This window comes from Octopus sinensis, linkage group LG1, assembly GCF_006345805.1.
Source record: "Octopus sinensis linkage group LG1, ASM634580v1, whole genome shotgun sequence".
NCBI classification, from domain to species: Eukaryota; Metazoa; Mollusca; class Cephalopoda; order Octopoda; family Octopodidae; genus Octopus; species Octopus sinensis.
In genome coordinates, this window is record NC_042997.1 from 9,249,053 (window position 1) to 9,267,094 (window position 18,042).

Below are 18,042 nucleotides of genomic sequence, written 5' to 3' on the forward strand. Positions count from 1 at the left end.
GCAGTTCTTAGCATGAAAAAATGTTTCCAAAAGTCAGGGGAGCTGTGCTGCTTTCTGACTTTGTAAACATGTCCACGGGTGTTAGACAGGTGGAGTTTGAAAAGGTGCTCAGAGTTATTGTTTGTAAGATAGTTAATAATTTTGTGGGTGTCTGCCTAGTCACCTGCTAGACATTGGAGTTTCAATGTATCCATGCCCAGGGAAGTTAGGTATTCAGTAAGGCACCCCTACTTGCTTCACTGTTGACACCTTCACAAATATCAGAATTTGTAGTTGAAGACAAACTACCATTGCTTTAAGTCTGAATTTCGTCATCACTAAGAATATGCAGTATTATAGATCTACTACAAATGATATAAATAAATTACTTGTGCCAGAAGCAATATTAACACCAAAAAGTAATCTTTATATCCTTTATATATGGATGTCTTTTTAGAACACTGAATACTGCAATATTATCCTTGAGAGATCCTCTCATTAATTTGCTTGGGACATAAAAGCTCACATATAGACCATAGCAAAATTCATCCGTCGTGGGTGCCAGAATTCCAATATCACATGATTTCAGTCTGTTGAATCTCTTCTGTGGGAAGCACCAGTCACCTTATGACAGTCAGATCTCACTGATATGATATATAGAATTTCAGCATTTTTTTTAGACATTTATGTCACAAATAGTCAGCAAGCTTATTAAAACTTAATTATTAGTGATGGATGCAGTATTAATACCAAAAGATAATCTTTATATCCAACTTAACATGGTACTTGTATATATAATAATAATAATAATATTAGGGAGTATAGCTCCAAACTTACAGGGAAAAATTCAATTTAGTATTAAATCAAATTTCACAATATAAATATATAATATATAAATTAGAGAAAAAACACTATTATGCAATTTAAACAATGATAGACATAAATTACTTTATGCATTTGAAATTCATCACAGAAAGTTTTGCCTATTTTCCATCAATGAGTAGGTCTATCATTGTTTGAATTGCATAATATATATATATATATAGATCAATAAATGGTGGGGTTGTGTTGACCGCACGTGGAGAAATGATAAGCAAGGAAAAATTGTAAAAATGCAGAATGCTCGATTGAAAGAAAATTTTAATGAAATGAGAAAATGAAAAATTATATAAATATATATTTATTCATACCGGTTTTCGTCATAGTTTGACTTATTAAGAATAGTTAGGTGAAAAGGTTTTTTAAAAATGAGAAAGGGGAAAAAAAGTTGCATTGTTTTTTGCAAAAGAATAATAATAAATATGTATAAAAATTAAAAATAAGTACTCGATACATTGTGAGTTCGTTGTGTATCTTGAGTTTAATGATTGTTCACGAAAAAATTACCTTGAGGTATTAGGATCCAATGGGATTAAGGCCATGTGTTGTTTGGTTTAATTTAGGATGTTTTAATATATATATATATTCATACATATATATATATATATATATGTATATATATTATATCAAATTAGAGACAAAACCACTATTAGGCAAATCATAAAATGAAAAACTTAAGCCAATACATAAGATTATTTAATTTATATTATTTAAATATATAACAAAATTATTTAAAAAATGTAATTAATATATCACTACGATCGTTTCATGGCTGTTAATTTCTTTAAATTTTCGAGTTACAGTCATTCATCAGGTGGTTTAAATATTTATCTTGGAGAGCTTTAAACCTCGCCAAGATAAATATTTAAACCACCTGATGAATGACTGTAACTCGAAAATTTAAAGAAATTAACAGCCATGAAACGATCGTAGTGATATATTAATTATATTTTTTTAATAATTTTGTTATATATTTAAATAATATAAATTAAATAATCTTATGTATTGGCTTACGTTTTTCATTGTATGATTTACCTAATAGTGGTTTCGTCTCTAATTTAATATAATATAATATTTTACTATAAAATTGGATTCAATCCTAAATCTGATTTTTCCCTGTAAGTTTGGATTTATTCCCTAATATTTATTATATGTATATATATATATATATATATATATATTATATATATATATATATATATATATATATATATATATATATATATATATACATATATATATATATATATATATATATATATATACACACACACACACAATTCTACTGACAATAATCAAAACAAATATTTTTGAATGCTGGCCTACATGACACCTCAAAATATTCATGATATTAATATTGCTTTTTATGGTTGGACTATGGAATGGTATCAGAGAGTGGTTGCCACTCTATTCCTCAGCAAATATTTCATGAAAGAAATGATTCGGTGAAAGCTCAAAATTCATATCCTGCAAAGGCACAAGAGCCACAGTTTTGGGGAAGGAAACAGCCAATCGAATTGTCTGTAGCACCTACCTGACTGTTAGCTCTTATATATTGGTCTGTAGTAAATGAAAGACAAAGTCAACCCAGTTAAAATTTGAACACACAATGTAAATGGACCTCACTAAATGCTACAAACCATTTTATTCAGCACTTCTCCATGTCTGCCCTCCATTATTCTTCTGTGGAAATAATAAGAAAATGTATATATTTGAAAATGTTAACTCAACAATGGAAAATAGGTTAAACTTTCTGTGATGAAATTCAAATGCAACATCTTTTAATGTTGATGTACTAACCGTTTTACATATAAATATACAAATAACTATACATCCATACATGTACAAAAACAGACACACACACACACACATGTGTGTGTATGTATATTTTATGTCTGTATGTATGCTTGTAAGTATGTACATGTGTGTGTGTTGTGTGTGTGTGTGTGTGTGTGCACGTGTGTGTGGGTGTAAGCTCAAAAACATGTTACTTCTAACATGAAATGATATATGTTAAGTTAAACTTTTATTCTCCATTCATCTTATATATATATATATATTGATAGCAATTGTGTCCACAAGCAAGGGGAAGAAGTCAGTAAGAGAATAAAAGTTTTCAAATCTAAAGTGTTTCTAAAGTCTATTTAGACATAAAAACTCATGGGAATGATATGTTTCTGAAATCAACTATGCACAAAAAGAAAGAATATAGCAGCAATAAACAAAATAACTGTTATCTATGATGGCTGATTTGTTTGCTTCGTTAGTTGGCTGGCAAAACATCGAAAGATAATCTCTAGGAAAATTTGCTCAGCAAGCAAGACTGTATACTTAAAATATAAAGAGAGCAGTAGAGCAATTAAGAAAGAGGATAGATGGCTACATAGAGCGCATGCTTTGTTATTTATTTGAATTCAAAAGAAATATAAAAAGACTGTTAAGATACAAAACAGTCAAGGGGATAGATTTTTTGGTTTGTTTTTATGTGTGATTGTGGGGGATTTTTTCTTTATAATAAGTCTAGTAAGTATGACTTCTGATCTAGTGTCCATTAGGTTGAGTCACATAATGCAGCAAGCTGGTAAAACTTGTAACGCTGAAACATTTGTTACATCTCATCTCTCTTTTCATTTTATAGTATCTTTCACTTCTAACATATTCTTGTTCTTTCGATGATTAACTTGGTTGGGTTTTCAAATGCCAGCTGCATTTGCATAGTAACTAGATTTACTTGTTATCTTCCTTTATTTAAAACAATCCTTAAAATTCCATAGAAAGAATAATGACACAATTCCTTGTAGTCTAATGTAAGAATTATAAAAGAAAAATAATAAATGTGCCCTTTTTAAAACCTAGCCAGGCTCATGGGCCCGGTTTCCTGGTTTCTATGGTGTATGTATTACCTAGCTGGACGGGACGCCAGTCCATCGCAGCGTTACTCATTTTTACCAGCTGAGTGGACTGGAGCAATGTGAAATGAAGTGTTTTGCTCAAGAAAACAATGCGTCACCCGGTCCAGGAATCGAAACCACAATCTTACGATCCTGATGCTGACACCCTAACCACTAAGCCATGCATCTCCACATATGTAAGAATCATAGAATGACTAATTTCCCTTAAAAAGAACTAGTAGAAATTTGCAAAGATAATTTTTCTAGAAGCATTAAAATAATACCTTTAAACATAACTTGAAATAACAATAAAGAAATAAATGATTTGTCAACTCAGAATTCGAAAGAAACCTATGGTTATGTGGTAAGGAGCTTGCTTCCAAACCACATTGTTCTGGGTTCGCTCCCACTGTATGGTACAGATGTCTTGTAAGTGGATCTGTTAGACTAAAACTGACAGAAGCTTCTCCTGTGTGTGTGTGTGTGTGTGTGTGTGTGTGTGTGTGCACATATGTGTGTCTTTGTGTCTGCGTTTGTCCCCCACCACTGCTTGACAACCAGTGTAGGTTTGTTTATATTATTGTAACTTAGTGGTTCAGCAAGAGAGACAGATGGAATAAGTACTAAGCTTGAAAAATGACAACAACCAGGCTCAATTTGCTTGACTAAAATTCTTCAAGATGGTGTCCTACATTTTGACCAGAGAAATCAGATCTCTGATCTTTGTTCTTCTTGGTGCACATTGCTAGTGGGGAGGCCCAGGCTTATACTGTGAAGCCAGACAGATAAATGGTGTGATCAGGCTTAAATTTCGATCGCATGACCACAATATCTATCTATTTAAATGAGTATGTGTATGCAAGTGTGAGTTTGTATTTCCTTTTGTCTACATAAGTATTTGCTATTTGTAAACAAAACCATTAAAATTTATATAAGCTAGATTGTTTGCTTGTATTCTGCCACAAAAGCACATCCAGGTTTCTTGATACAAAAAAAAAGTGGCACTCTGTTGGTTATGAGGATGAGGGTTCCAATAGAACAACCTGCTTGTGAAATTAACGTGCTAGTGGCTGAGCACTCCACAGACACACACACAGGGAGATTCAGTTGGTCCTTTGAATTACAAGTACAACTTATTTTTGCCAGCTGAATAGCTTGGAGTAATGCGAAATAAAGTGTCTTGCTCAAGGACACAACACACCACCAGGAATTGAACTCACAACCTTATGATTGTGAGCAAAAAACACCCTAACCACGAAGCCACCACCATGCCTTCACCAGTGTCTTGATGCATGTTGATATGCTGCATGAACTTTGTAAACAAAGCACGTATTCAAAATGCTGTTGTTTGTTTCCAGTTCTCCATGTAACTATATCTGGACAGTTTGTTGTTTGATAAACAAGGAGATTAATTACCATGCTCAGAAATAAGCACCATCCTCATCCTCATCCTCATCCTCATCATCATCGTCGTCATTGTCATCATCATCATCATCGTCGTCGTCGTCATCCTCATCCTCACCGTCATCATCATCATTTAACATCCAATTTCCATGCTGGTATGGGCTGGACAGTTTGCCCAGTGCTGGCAAGCAGGAGAGCTGCAACTGGTTCCAGTCTGATTTGGTTTAGTTTCTACAGCAGAATTTCCTTCCTAGTACCAATTGCTTTACAGAGTGTGTTGGGTGCTTTTTACATGGCACCAGCAGGCAAAAATATGGAACATTTCACGAATTTGCATGTCATCCTTACACAGGACCATGCATCTATCTATAAAAATACTTTACCCCGTCATAGTCTCATCTGACACATGTAAGTATGGAAAAGTAGACTTTGTAACAAGGATGGTAACAAATGCCATACCGATACCAGTCTCCATATCCTATTCATCTCAGTGTTTATCCTTTCATATGGCAATGAGCTTAGAATGCAAGGAGCAAGAGACAAATGCTGTAAAGTCCTTCATCTACCATTCTAACAATTCCACCAATCAACCAACTCCTGGAATGATAAAAGCAAATTTGACTTTGATGAGATTTGAACTCAGAACGCAGTGAGCCAGAACAAATACCATAAATCATTCTGTCAGATGCTTCCATGGCTCACCCAATTTACTGTCTTTGAAACCATATTTCTCCAGTTTAGTATCATATTCCCCTTAATCTTTGTCCTTTCTCATAGCTACTTCTATTATTCCTGTAATTCAATTAAAATGAATGGTAATTTTTCAGTAATGTAAATATTTAGCAACAACACATTTCAAGGTTGGATGTTGTAGAGATTCAGATCAGCATCCTGTCACACTGTTGCTACCCTCTTTCCTTGGTAATAAATGTCATAGTCTAATTTCATCTAATTGTACACAGGCAAATCTATGAGCCTGTAAAAGCTTTTCTACTCATTCTCTCGATCTGCTAGAAATAGCAGTTGCATCTCTCCTAAATTTCTCTTACCTTATAATCAAAAGAACTTTACATTGAATAGTGTAACTGAGATGAGATGTTCTTGGTTGAAATACCTTCACTTCAAAAATCTGGTTGGACATGGCCAATGTGATCCTAAGCAAAAACAACCTAACCATAAATATGTTATTTAGCCTTAAGTCATTCCTAAATAAGCAGTCATGTGATCAAAAATCTCCTTGCCTTTCTTTTAACCCTTTCATTACCAACCCGGCTGAAACCGGCTCTGGCTCTGTAGTACAAATGTCTTGTTTTCATAAGTTTTGAATTAAAATCTTCCACCAAACCTTAGTCACAATTTATGTTCCTAACACTAACTTAATGATAACTAAGTTATTTTACTAAATTCTTTGTTATATTTTAAATAACGGACAGAAACACAGAGCATCTTAAAAGAAATATGGTAACAAAAGGGTTAATGTATATCTGACCACTAAGTGTGCAGCTTTGTGGTTTGGGCATTAGACATGTGGTCATAAAGTCATAGATTTGATACTCAGACTCAGCTGCATGTTGTGTCCTTAAGCAAGGTTTATCATTTTGTATTACTTGAGTCTCCTTAGCTGAAAAATGAGTACCAAGTGATTGCTGGTGCAACCCTTTCTCTCCCTCAAACTGTCACATCTCTAACAATCTCCAGCATCAATTGTAGACAAATAGGCATAGGAGTGGCTGTGTGGTAATTAGCTTGCTTACAAATTTCATGGTTCCATGTTCAGTCCCACTACGTGGTACCTTGGGCAAGTGTCTTCTACTATAGCCTCGGGCCGACCAAAGCCTTGTGAGTGGATTTGGTAGACAGAAACTGAAAGAAGCCCGTCGTATATATGTATATATATATATATGTGTGTGTGTTTGTGTGTCTGTGCTTGTCCCCCCAACATCGCTTGACAACCAATGCTGGTGTGTTTACATACCCGTAACTTAGCGGTTCGGCAAAAGAGACTGATAGAGTAAGTACTAGGCTTACAAAGAATAAGTCCTGGGGTCGATTTGATCGACTAAAGGTGGTGCTCCAGCATGGCCACAGTCAAATGACTGAAACAAGTAAAAGAGTAGATCATGAAGATGTAAATATCTGCTCATAACTCTATGGCCATGGAAAACAATTAGCAAAAGCATATGAACTCTCAGATAATTCTTGTTTGTGGGTGACGACCATGCTACACTATCATCTAGGAATGCATTACTTAATGTTGTTCTCTTTTCCAAGATGCACAGTGTGATTTGAAGGAGATTTTGCAGCTGTTTCTAGCATTTTGGATAACCATGAGAATAATTTCATTCTTATGCAATATTTAACTAAAATCTTCCTGACAACAAGAAAATTACCACAAAAGAAAAAATATTCCTTAATTCCAGTATATTTTCACTACTTAGATTTTATATTTTTCTTCAACTGAAATGGTAATAAAAGCATTTTTTTTTATTTCAATATTGAAAGTGTGTGTTTGTTTCAGTTTTTATTTTATAAAATACTTTAATTGGGTTGGAAGAAATAAAAAATTATTTTTATTTCTTTATTTCTTTTTTTCTTTTTTTTTTTTTTTGTTCAGAGATTTGTTCAGAAAGAGGTTTGTAAGGGAAAAATTGTACAATTATTTCATTTCATTAATATTCTAATAGCCTTTCTTCATCTTTCAAAACACCATGTTTGATATTGTTTTCACAAGTTAATAATATTCATCACAGCCTCCGGTTATAAAACTCTCTTTTTTTGTTTGTTCTTACTTGAATGGAATTTATTTTTGTATTATTTCTTTTGTTTCATTGGTGTTGCTTTCCTTTCTTTTAGCTTTTATTTTTTTTTTTTTTTTGTGGGTGGGGGGTTAAATGTCTTTAAGTATCAATATTTGTTTCCTTCCAATTCCATTCAAATAAAATATTTGTGTTGCAGACAACAAAACTGGAAATGATTGGGGTTTTTGGTTTTGCTGGTGGCATTCAATTGACCATATTCTTTGTTGATGAATTTTGGCAAGAATATGCATATTTCTCAAAAACGATGCTCTTGAGAAGAGTATAAATATGAAAGAAAAATCATAACTGAGACAAAAGCAAATGACATCTTTCAAACTAGGTGTCATTCATTGAGATGTAGTTTTCCTTTCATTTAAATCAGGTTTTGTATGCATATCACATAATCCACAGATGCGAGTTCCCTGACTCTTTATGTGCATAAGTTATGTATGTGCAAGTATTTGTGTGATAATATGTACCTCTGACCATTAGTATGCAAGTTGGTTTCAAACGTGCTGTTATATCTTCCAAAAAAATTGACTAATCTAGTCAACCCAAACTTCAACACATAAGTTATTAGTTGTATGATAGACTGGGAGATTATTACTTTACTTGGAAACAGATAGGGTGTGTGTTAGGAAGGGCACATGGCTATAGAAAACTCTGTAGCGTTTTCTATCGCCAAAGTTAACATGAAGATGATCATGACAACAATGATGAAGATCATGATCTTGAGATGATCATAATCATCATGTTCATGATGATGATGATGATGATGATGATGATGATGATGATGATGATGATGATGATGATGATGGTGATGATGTTGATGATGATGTTGATGATGATGATGTTGATGATGATGACGACGATGATGATGATAATGATGATGATGATGATGATGATCTCTTATTTTGGAACTCCTGGTTTATTTCTATGCAACAGTTGGGGTTACTACGACCAAGAGTTGAATTAAATATTGAATATTGAAATATGTGCCACTGCTGCAGACAATCCATTTAGCAATGGCACTGTGGAGTGTCCCAACAGGATAATGACTGAAGCAATGTAGAAAACATTAGGAAAGGAGAAGTATGAGTTGGGAGTAACCTTGGTGTGGGCTCTTAGTGCAAACAATTCCATTCCAGAATCACTCAAGACTAGTCCAAATGAAGTTGTATTTGATTCCAATGTTAACATACAATCATCTAATTCTGACTGCTTACTTATTTCCTGGAAACCACAAGTAGTGACATGATTATATATTTAAATTCTCTTCATACAGCAAGAAATTTCCGTGGAAGTAAGAGCAAGTGAAAATTGTGGAGGGAACTTCAAGGAATTAGACTAATGAATGATTTTGTTGCTGGTGACTAAATCTATTACAGATGACAAAACATCAAAAGATACCATGGATCTGTTGGTTAGAGAAAGGCACTTTGTATTTAGACATAGAGGGGGCATTCAACAGGATGCATCCATGTAAATTGATTAAAATGCGCATGAACAAAAAGGCAAGATGATGCAGAAACTGTAGTTAGAAAACCTGAGGAAGTGAGGAAGACACAGATGCAATAAAGGAAAAAAAGTATGAAGTTCTGTCAAATGAAAAGCTTGAAGTCACCAATAAAGTTGTTGGAAGGATTTAAAAATAATGATGCAATTGATAGTATTAAAAGATAATAATGAAGCCAGACGGAAATAAAATGGTGGAGTGTAAAATGAATGAATGAAAATAATAGAAAGAAGAAATTATGACCACACAGCCAAAGGTAAAAGGAAAATACTTGTCATTGGTTAATTATGATACAGAAACTTAGAATGATGATGGCTGGCATCCATGTCATTTGGAATCATGTGGATCGATGGAGAGAAGTATCCCAAGAAACTATTGAAGTAGATGAGTAGGAGAATGTAGTATAGGAGAATGTAGATAAGCTGACACTGAATTAGCTTTGCTGATTGACAGGTGATGGTCTTGTTTAGAGATTACGTGGGCTAAGACTACGTGCCTTTATTGGTCAGTTAAAGTTGAGACAGTGTCACATGACAACTTGCTGGGGCTACCTGCTGGAGCCTAGCAGCAGGTATTTAAAGGAAAAAATTTGACAAGACAGTCAGTCGCCCACTGACACTCGTTGACGCTACATCGAAGAGGCCAGGGAACAGAAGAAAGAAGAAGAAAGAAGACATGCACCCAACACCAGAGCTGAAGACACCTCCGAAAGGGGAGACCCCACCATGTCAAAACGGTAGAGGACTAAGGGCCGAAACCGGACGTAGTTTCTCCTGATGATGTCTTGAGCTAACTGGATCCTATAAAGGAGCTGTTGTGGTAGCAGACCACGAAACATGCTTGAAATTCCTTCCCAGAAACAAATAACAGAAATAGTTATTGTTAAATGTCAAAAAACTATGAAACATGAGGAATCATGGTATAGGAATGTGTGATTTATTCTGGTCAGAAAATCATATCAACAAGTTGAGCAATTACAGTTTCACCTATTTCAAGTGCTCAGCACTTCTTTATACAATTAGCATCTCCATAAAAGTACGTGCCTACTCTGCTTTCCTTTCAATTCATTTGTGGTTTGCTGTTCATGCACAGTAGTATTACACATCCAACAGAGCATTCATTCACCAATCCCATTACCATGTAGCAATGCACTTTGTATACAAATGTTCTTATTTTGACTAATAGTATTCTAGTAGCCTTCATCTCTGCTATCAATTAGGTCATCAATATTATAAAAGTTATCAACTACGACAAGTGTACCTTCTGAGCATTTGACAGAATTTGTTTCACATGCATTCATACTGGTAACTATCTATGCCTGTACACATGTCATGGAAGAAGTCTGCCTTCTCTGTCAACTTACCTCTGGTCCCCACCACACCTGTTATGCAAGTAGAGTTTTCTGTATGTACATGTGTATGTGTCTGTGTGTTTGTATATATGAATGTATGCATACATACATACATACACACACACACACACACATATATATATATACATATATACATATGTACGTATGTATATGTATATGCATATATATATATATATACATATATATATACATATATATATATACATATATATATACATATATATATATATGTGTGTGTGTGTATATATATAGATATATATATATATACATATATATACATGTGTATATATATATATATATATACATATATATATATGTGTACATATATATATATATATATATATATATATATATATACATACACATACATACATATGTACGTATGTATGTGTGTGTGTGTTATATCCATATATGTTTTGTATGTATGTGTTTGTATATATGTGTATACATACATGTATACTTGTGTGTGTATAAGAGATAAACAAGAGAGGTAGATATCTGTGAGGAGATAGATGGCTGAAAAGCATTTCTCTTGTTAAATTTTCCGTTTATTTTTTCTTCCATAGGCTTTCAATATATGTGGATTAACTTGGAGATTATAACATTTTAAAAATGTAAAATGAGAAATTAGAACTATAGATATGCATCACGTATAGATTATTATGTCAAATAAAGCTTGTCAAATCTGTCAGTATTATGGTGCAATAAGAAATGTTTTGTTGTGTGGATGAGGAGATTGTATATTTTTGAATTCATGATTGTCAAATAAAAGTGAAAGAACAATGACCAAAAATCAAAAATGCCAGGTTAGATTAGAAAAAAATTGCAAACACACACTTTGAGGCACACATATACACACCACTCATCTGTATACAGGTGTGCATGTGTGTGTGTGTGTGTGTGTGTGTGTGTGTGTGTGCATAGAAAGATAGATTGATGGAGAGAGAGAGGGATACAAACACCCATATACTGTTCCCCTCTTCCCCGTTATTATTTGCTGATAATCCAGAGGGAAAAAATAGGGATGACTGGTTTGCGCATGTCCATATTTGCATTGGTGGTGATATTGATGTTGTTCTTGTAGGAAGGAAAAACTCATTTGAGGTTTCATGCATTGAAGGTAGTGATAGTTATCTTCTTCACTGCCTCAGAAATTTGCTAATGGTATTAGTACTACTCTTTCTGTTGATGTTATTGTGGCTGTGGTGTTGGTAGAGAGGTGGAAGTTTCATTTCTTTCTTTTCAAGACAGAAAGCGCTCTGTTGTTTGGTGCTACTGCTAGTATGGCACATAACTCTCTACACGAATTTTATAGACTCACCACTCTTGAAGTAAACTAAGTCAGGAATCTTGTGTGTGTTTCTAATAGTGATCAACGCCTGCCCCACCCTTTGAGTTTTGACTAGCTTTTGGGGTATTGATCTTAGATAAATGATATTTTCATGCTTCCATAGGATCATGATGGTGTACTTTTATATTAATTTCAGGTGGTATATTGCTGTCATTTTGGTTACTTACCACCCATATAGGATAACAGTAATAATAACTGTCTAGCAGAGAATGTTTTTGTAGCTAATTTTAGTTACATTTTAATTAAAACATAGGGTCACAACTGTTCCAGATTGTCTTTCTTCTTTCACATGCTATATAGAGCCCCATTCTTCACATATTTCATTGTCTGAACTAAGTAAGTTTGTTGACTAATCTGGTCTTTCACTTCATGCATCTGTAATTGTGGATCCTACTTATGATTTCTCTTTTGATGGTTTAGTGGAGGCACATGGCCTAGTGGTTAGAGCAGTGGACCCATAATTGAGGGATTGCCGGTTCGAATCTCAGACTGGGCGATGTGTGTGTTTATGAGCGGAACACATAAGCTCCAGCAGAAGGTAATGGCGAACTTCTGCTGACTCTTTCACCACAACTTTCTCTCGCTCTTTCCTCCTGCATCTTGCAGCTCACCTGTGATGGACCGGCATCCTGTCCAGGTGGTGAACCTATACGCCAAGGAAACCGGGAAACTGGCCCTTATGAGCCAGGCATGGCTTGAGAAGGAACAAACAACTTTTGATGGTTTGAGCAAGTCAGGTCCCTGAAGAGGGTGTCTATGTTTCTACCTGACTTCTACATTGATGGCAAACAAATATTGTCTTGTATATGTTGGTGGAGAAAGTGGCAGCGAAGATGTTTCTTTTGTTGGTGATAGAGTTGATGGTGGATACAGTATTATAGTTTATGAGAGCTGTTGTAACATTTGTTTTTATTACAATAATGACAGTAGTGGACGTGTCAGTCACATTGTGGTTACTGTTGTTATTGCTGTTGTTGGCCACTATTGATGGAGCAAATGTGTAGTTTATGTTGTTGGCAATGCTAGTAGTGAGAGTTTAGTTTCAACTTTTCCAATTTAACATTTGAATTCTTCTTGGAATAATGCATTTAACTACACTCCTGTGCTGTACAGAAATAAGTACCAGTAATATACAAAATTCCATTCACTTCATTACAGCTTTGTTTTCTATAAAACCTGGCTCTGAGCTTATATAATACAATTTTGCAAACTATATTATCTTTGAAAGAATGAAATCAATTTAACAGCTACTAACTTCTCTCCGTCTGAGGAATTGTGCTTAATTTGCCATTCTTACAGCTATATGGTTAAGCATGATTGATTGCTTCTAACAATGTTTCTTTAGCAACGTTAATTGCTCTTCCTAAGGATTAACATTGGCCTGTAAAGGAATTTGACAGCACTGGTTTTCTTATAATCAAAGGAAAATTTATTTAAATAGCATATGGGAATAGTAGAGTCACAGATCACCAAGTTAATATGATGCTTACTTACTGGTCCTGGGTTCAAAAGTTCATATTCTCATGGTATTCTGCTGTGTCTTCAGCCAATCTACTACTTACTCAACAACCCAGTCAGCCTATTTGTATAACAGAACTCTTTTATATAAGGAATAAGAATATTATACAAGAATTTCATTAGCTTAACTTTCAGGAGACCTGTCCACTTGACTGTTACAGATTACTTGCAACACAATAACAGAGAGTAAGAGCAGCACTAGTAAACTATTGTCTTTTCTTTCCTCGTACTGTTAACTCTACTTTTTCCTTTGATACAAAAGTAAGAGGGATGCATTCTGCCAGGATATACATAGGCAAATTATATTAAGGCAAAATCTTCAATAGTTTCACAGCAACTTATTTATTTATGAGATTCTCGCAGAAGATTTTTAAAGGCCACATATTTTAAACCAAGGCAGTAAAATTCTAATTCTAGGCCATAAATAATATGCAGTAGTGACCAGGCATTTCCTCATTCAATGTTTACTATTCCAGGTATAGTTATAGTACATGACTTGGAGTCACACGTGAGCCTTGTAGAGTACCAGTATCTGGTGATGGATGAAATAATTTCTGTTTCTGAAAAGGAAGACAGTCTTGGGAATGTGATCCTAGCAATGTTAAGGATGTGCTTTCACAAAGAGAGATCATCACTGATAATAGAGGCTCAACATTTGGAGTGAGTGAGTTTCCTAGCAGATTTCTGCTGACATTTAGTGGGACAGTGGTACACTGGTATTTTTTATTTATGTGAAAGGCGGAGAGCTGGCAGAAACGTTAGCACGTCGGGCGAAATGCTTAGCAGTATTTCGTCTGCCATTACGTTGTGAGTTCAAATTCCGCCGAGGTCAACTTTACCTTTCATCCTTTCGGGGTCGATAAAGTAAGTACCAGTTACGCACTGGGGTCGATGTAATCGACTTAATACCTATGTCTGTCCTTGTTTGTCCCCTCTATGTTTAGCCCCTTGTGGGTAATAAAAAAATAGGTATTTTTTTTATTTATGTGAGTAGTGATTGAGCATTTTATGCTGCTAAAAGAAATAAAATTGTCATGGACCCACTGAAGAATGCTTTCAAGGTATTAATGCAGGTTTAGCATGATATGGCTAGGCTATGGAAAATGCATGATTAGGAAAAGTTAAGGAGAAATAAAGGGTAATGTCATCTGTATAATAGCAGGCATTGCTGAATATGGAAGCAATTAAGTTATTGATATACACACACACATATATGTAGATGTATCTTGCCCTCTTGATTTACAGAGGGTAAATGCACCCTTTATCCTCTGTAGAGTGGTTAGTGTCAGAAAAGGCATCCAGCCATGCAAACCAAGCCAAAAATGAAATTCAAGTCCTCCAGCCTATCTTCAAAACACATGGTAACTTTGACCATGACAACTCATAGAACCCATTCTGGCATGAAAAGCAAGCATAAAACAATGATGATAATGATGTTTTATATATATATATATATATATATATATATATATATAAACCATAAAAACTAGATAAATCAAAGAACTAGATGAATCAAAGAGCTATAGATTGGAGATTTTCAAATTTTAATTTCAAAATAATTATCTAATGGGGAGAATTAAGATAATAAATATTCAATTTAGAATTTCAGAATTTTACAGATACATTTATGTGTTTATTGTAACATTTGGCCTGTCTGCAAACGACCTTCAAATTAAATTGAATTTTGTAAAGTATTGACACTTCCAGTCTTAGCTAAACTTCAGGTTCTACTTCATTTTAGCACTTTTCCAATATTTCAATATATATTCCTTGAATGATATTTGAGGCCTTGTCATATATCTCCAGGTATTTCCACAGATCTTTGAGTTAATTAATGTCCATCAACTGTTATGGAAATGCTGTCCAAAGTAGTAATATCCATTTTCCTCAGACCTGAGGAAATCTTGGAATAATTTCAATCTGTGGTTCAGTTTATTATCTTACTGTAATCATAATCGTCTTGCATATTAGTTGCTCAGCCATTATGTGGCTGAGGAGTTTGCTTCACAATTACATAGTTTTGGATTTGATCCTTCAGCATGGCCCTTTGGCCAAGTGTCTTCTGCTCTAATTTCAGGTTAGATTAAAGCTGTGTGAACAAAACTGGGAAGATAGAAGTTGTGTAGAAGCCTGTCAGATGTATTAATGATATATATATTCTTGGATCAAAGATCTTATCTATTGTCCAATTTAAAACTACCACCTGGAACTTGGGTGACTTTATCAGAACCTGGCAATTGCAGAGATTTTAACCAATTGAGTTTTTGGTCTGCAGATTACTCCTTCCTTTTCTCATCAGTTCAGAAGTACTACACAAAGGTCATACCTACTGATCCTTCATCTGTAACTAAGCTATCAGTACTATTTATCTGTTATTCATTTCTTGTTATTAACCTTTTAGCATTTAGATCATTCTGTCAGGTGTGGGAGCACTCTGTCGGTTACGACGGTGAGGGTCCCAGCTGATACGATCAATGAAACAGCCTGCTTGTGAAATTAACATGCAAGTGACTGAGCAATCCACAGACATGCGTGCCCCTAATGTAGTTCTCAGGGAGATTCAGCGTGACACAGAGTGTGACAAGGCCGGCCCTTTGAAATACAGGTACAACTCATTTTTGCCAGCTGAGTGAACTGGAGCAATATGAAATAAAGTGTCTTACTCGAAGACACAATGTGTCACCGGGAATCGAACTCACGACCTTGCAATCATGAGCCGAATGCCCTAACCACTAAGCCGCGCACCTTCACTGTCAGGTGTAATGCTTACTTAATCAAATCAACTTGAATTAGTCATGCATTATGTTGTAGCTTTAAAATTTCAATGACATGAGTGTTTATTTTCAGAATAATATTGTAGGGTAAGTGTGAGAAGCCAGATCTGGCCAGTTTGAACATAAAACAAGTAGAATATTTTGGCCAGATGTGGCTGGCTTAAATGTTAATGGGTTAATGCTGTCCACAGTGGGTTCTCTCTTTGTTTTAACTTATTACTGTATGTCGGTTATGAATATTTTTCTCTCTCCTTCTCTCTCTCCTCTTTCTCTCTCCTTCTCTCTGTCTCTCAACAATGTCTACATTATGGAGCTGTGCTCAGTAGCTGTTGTTCCTTATGGCTTCCCATACCTTTCTCTCAACTACATGCTATAAATTTTCATACAACATGTCATATATCACCCCTCATACTTTATTAAATACTTTTAGAATGCTTATGAAATGGAGACTGTCTTCCTTCAGCATGATTATTTGAGAAAGTACGGCTTTTTCTAAGATATTTGCTGTTCCTGCAAGCATGAAGAAAATATTAGTTATGTGTAAATTAATAGCACTAACAGGTATGAGAAGTATGGGAAGATTGACAGATTCATTACATTAATTAAATGTTTTAGTTGATGCAACAGCAAATATTGATTATGTTTATAATTTTCAGGACTTGCAGACCTAAAATTTTAAACTTAGTTAATGTTTTTTATATATATTTAGAATTCATATCAAAGGGCAATCAAAAATATTAGAAATTTCCATTACCAATAGCCTAGCGTGTAAAAATTTAGTCAATACACTATATATTATTCATATAAATACAGTGTACATTTAAACACATAAGAGGCATCCATCATAGGACTCATTTCATGCTAGAGGGAACAGTTAAATTCCAAACTACTGTTAGGGATAAAATTTCGAAGGGAATGAAAAATAAAAACATTTACCATCTAACTTCTGGACCAATGGTTTCAGACTTTATTAGCAAATAAAATAATTTGCTAGGTGAAGGAAGCCTTCTTCAGCAGGTACACCTTAGATTAAATGTATATACACGAGGCAATCCATTATATGCCCTGTGCTTATACATTCTAATTTTTCAAATTTACCACAAAAGCGCAGCTCCTTGTCGGCAGTAAATAAATAATGCCGGCTTTTCGAAAATTATCCAGAAAAAAAATTATCAATAATTAATAATATCAAAGGATAATCAGAAATATTAGAAATTTTCATTACCAGTGGCCTAGCATATAAAAATTTAGAAACTAGACTATATATTATTCATATAAATACATCTTTTGGGGGTCGATAAATTAAATACCAGTTGCATACTGGGGTCAATCTAATTGACTGGCTCCCTCCCCCAAGATTTCAGGCCTTGTGCCAATAGAATAAAGGATTATTATTTAGTATTGATATTGAATTATGCTTCTTTTCAATCACTCTGAACTAAAATTATTGTCAGGTTATTTATTCCAGCATGCATCTGCAGACTTAGTTAAAAAGTAAAGGTTATTGAAGGCAGGTTAGTAATCTATATGTAGTCACATGGTCTGCTAGAAATGGCAGTC

General features: G+C 34.4%; 1 long non-coding RNA gene across 1 annotated transcript; it reads right to left on the bottom strand.

Annotated features, from left to right (window-relative positions):
- Nucleotides 1–663: 663 nt before the first annotated feature.
- On the bottom strand, nt 664–17,343 carry LOC118765777. The gene is made up of 3 exons (XR_005001658.1): nt 17,334–17,343; nt 10,777–10,779; nt 664–752 (listed from the first exon to the last, which is right to left on the bottom strand). It is a non-coding gene; the product is annotated as an uncharacterized LOC118765777 (long non-coding RNA).
- Nucleotides 17,344–18,042: the final 699 nt, after the last annotated feature.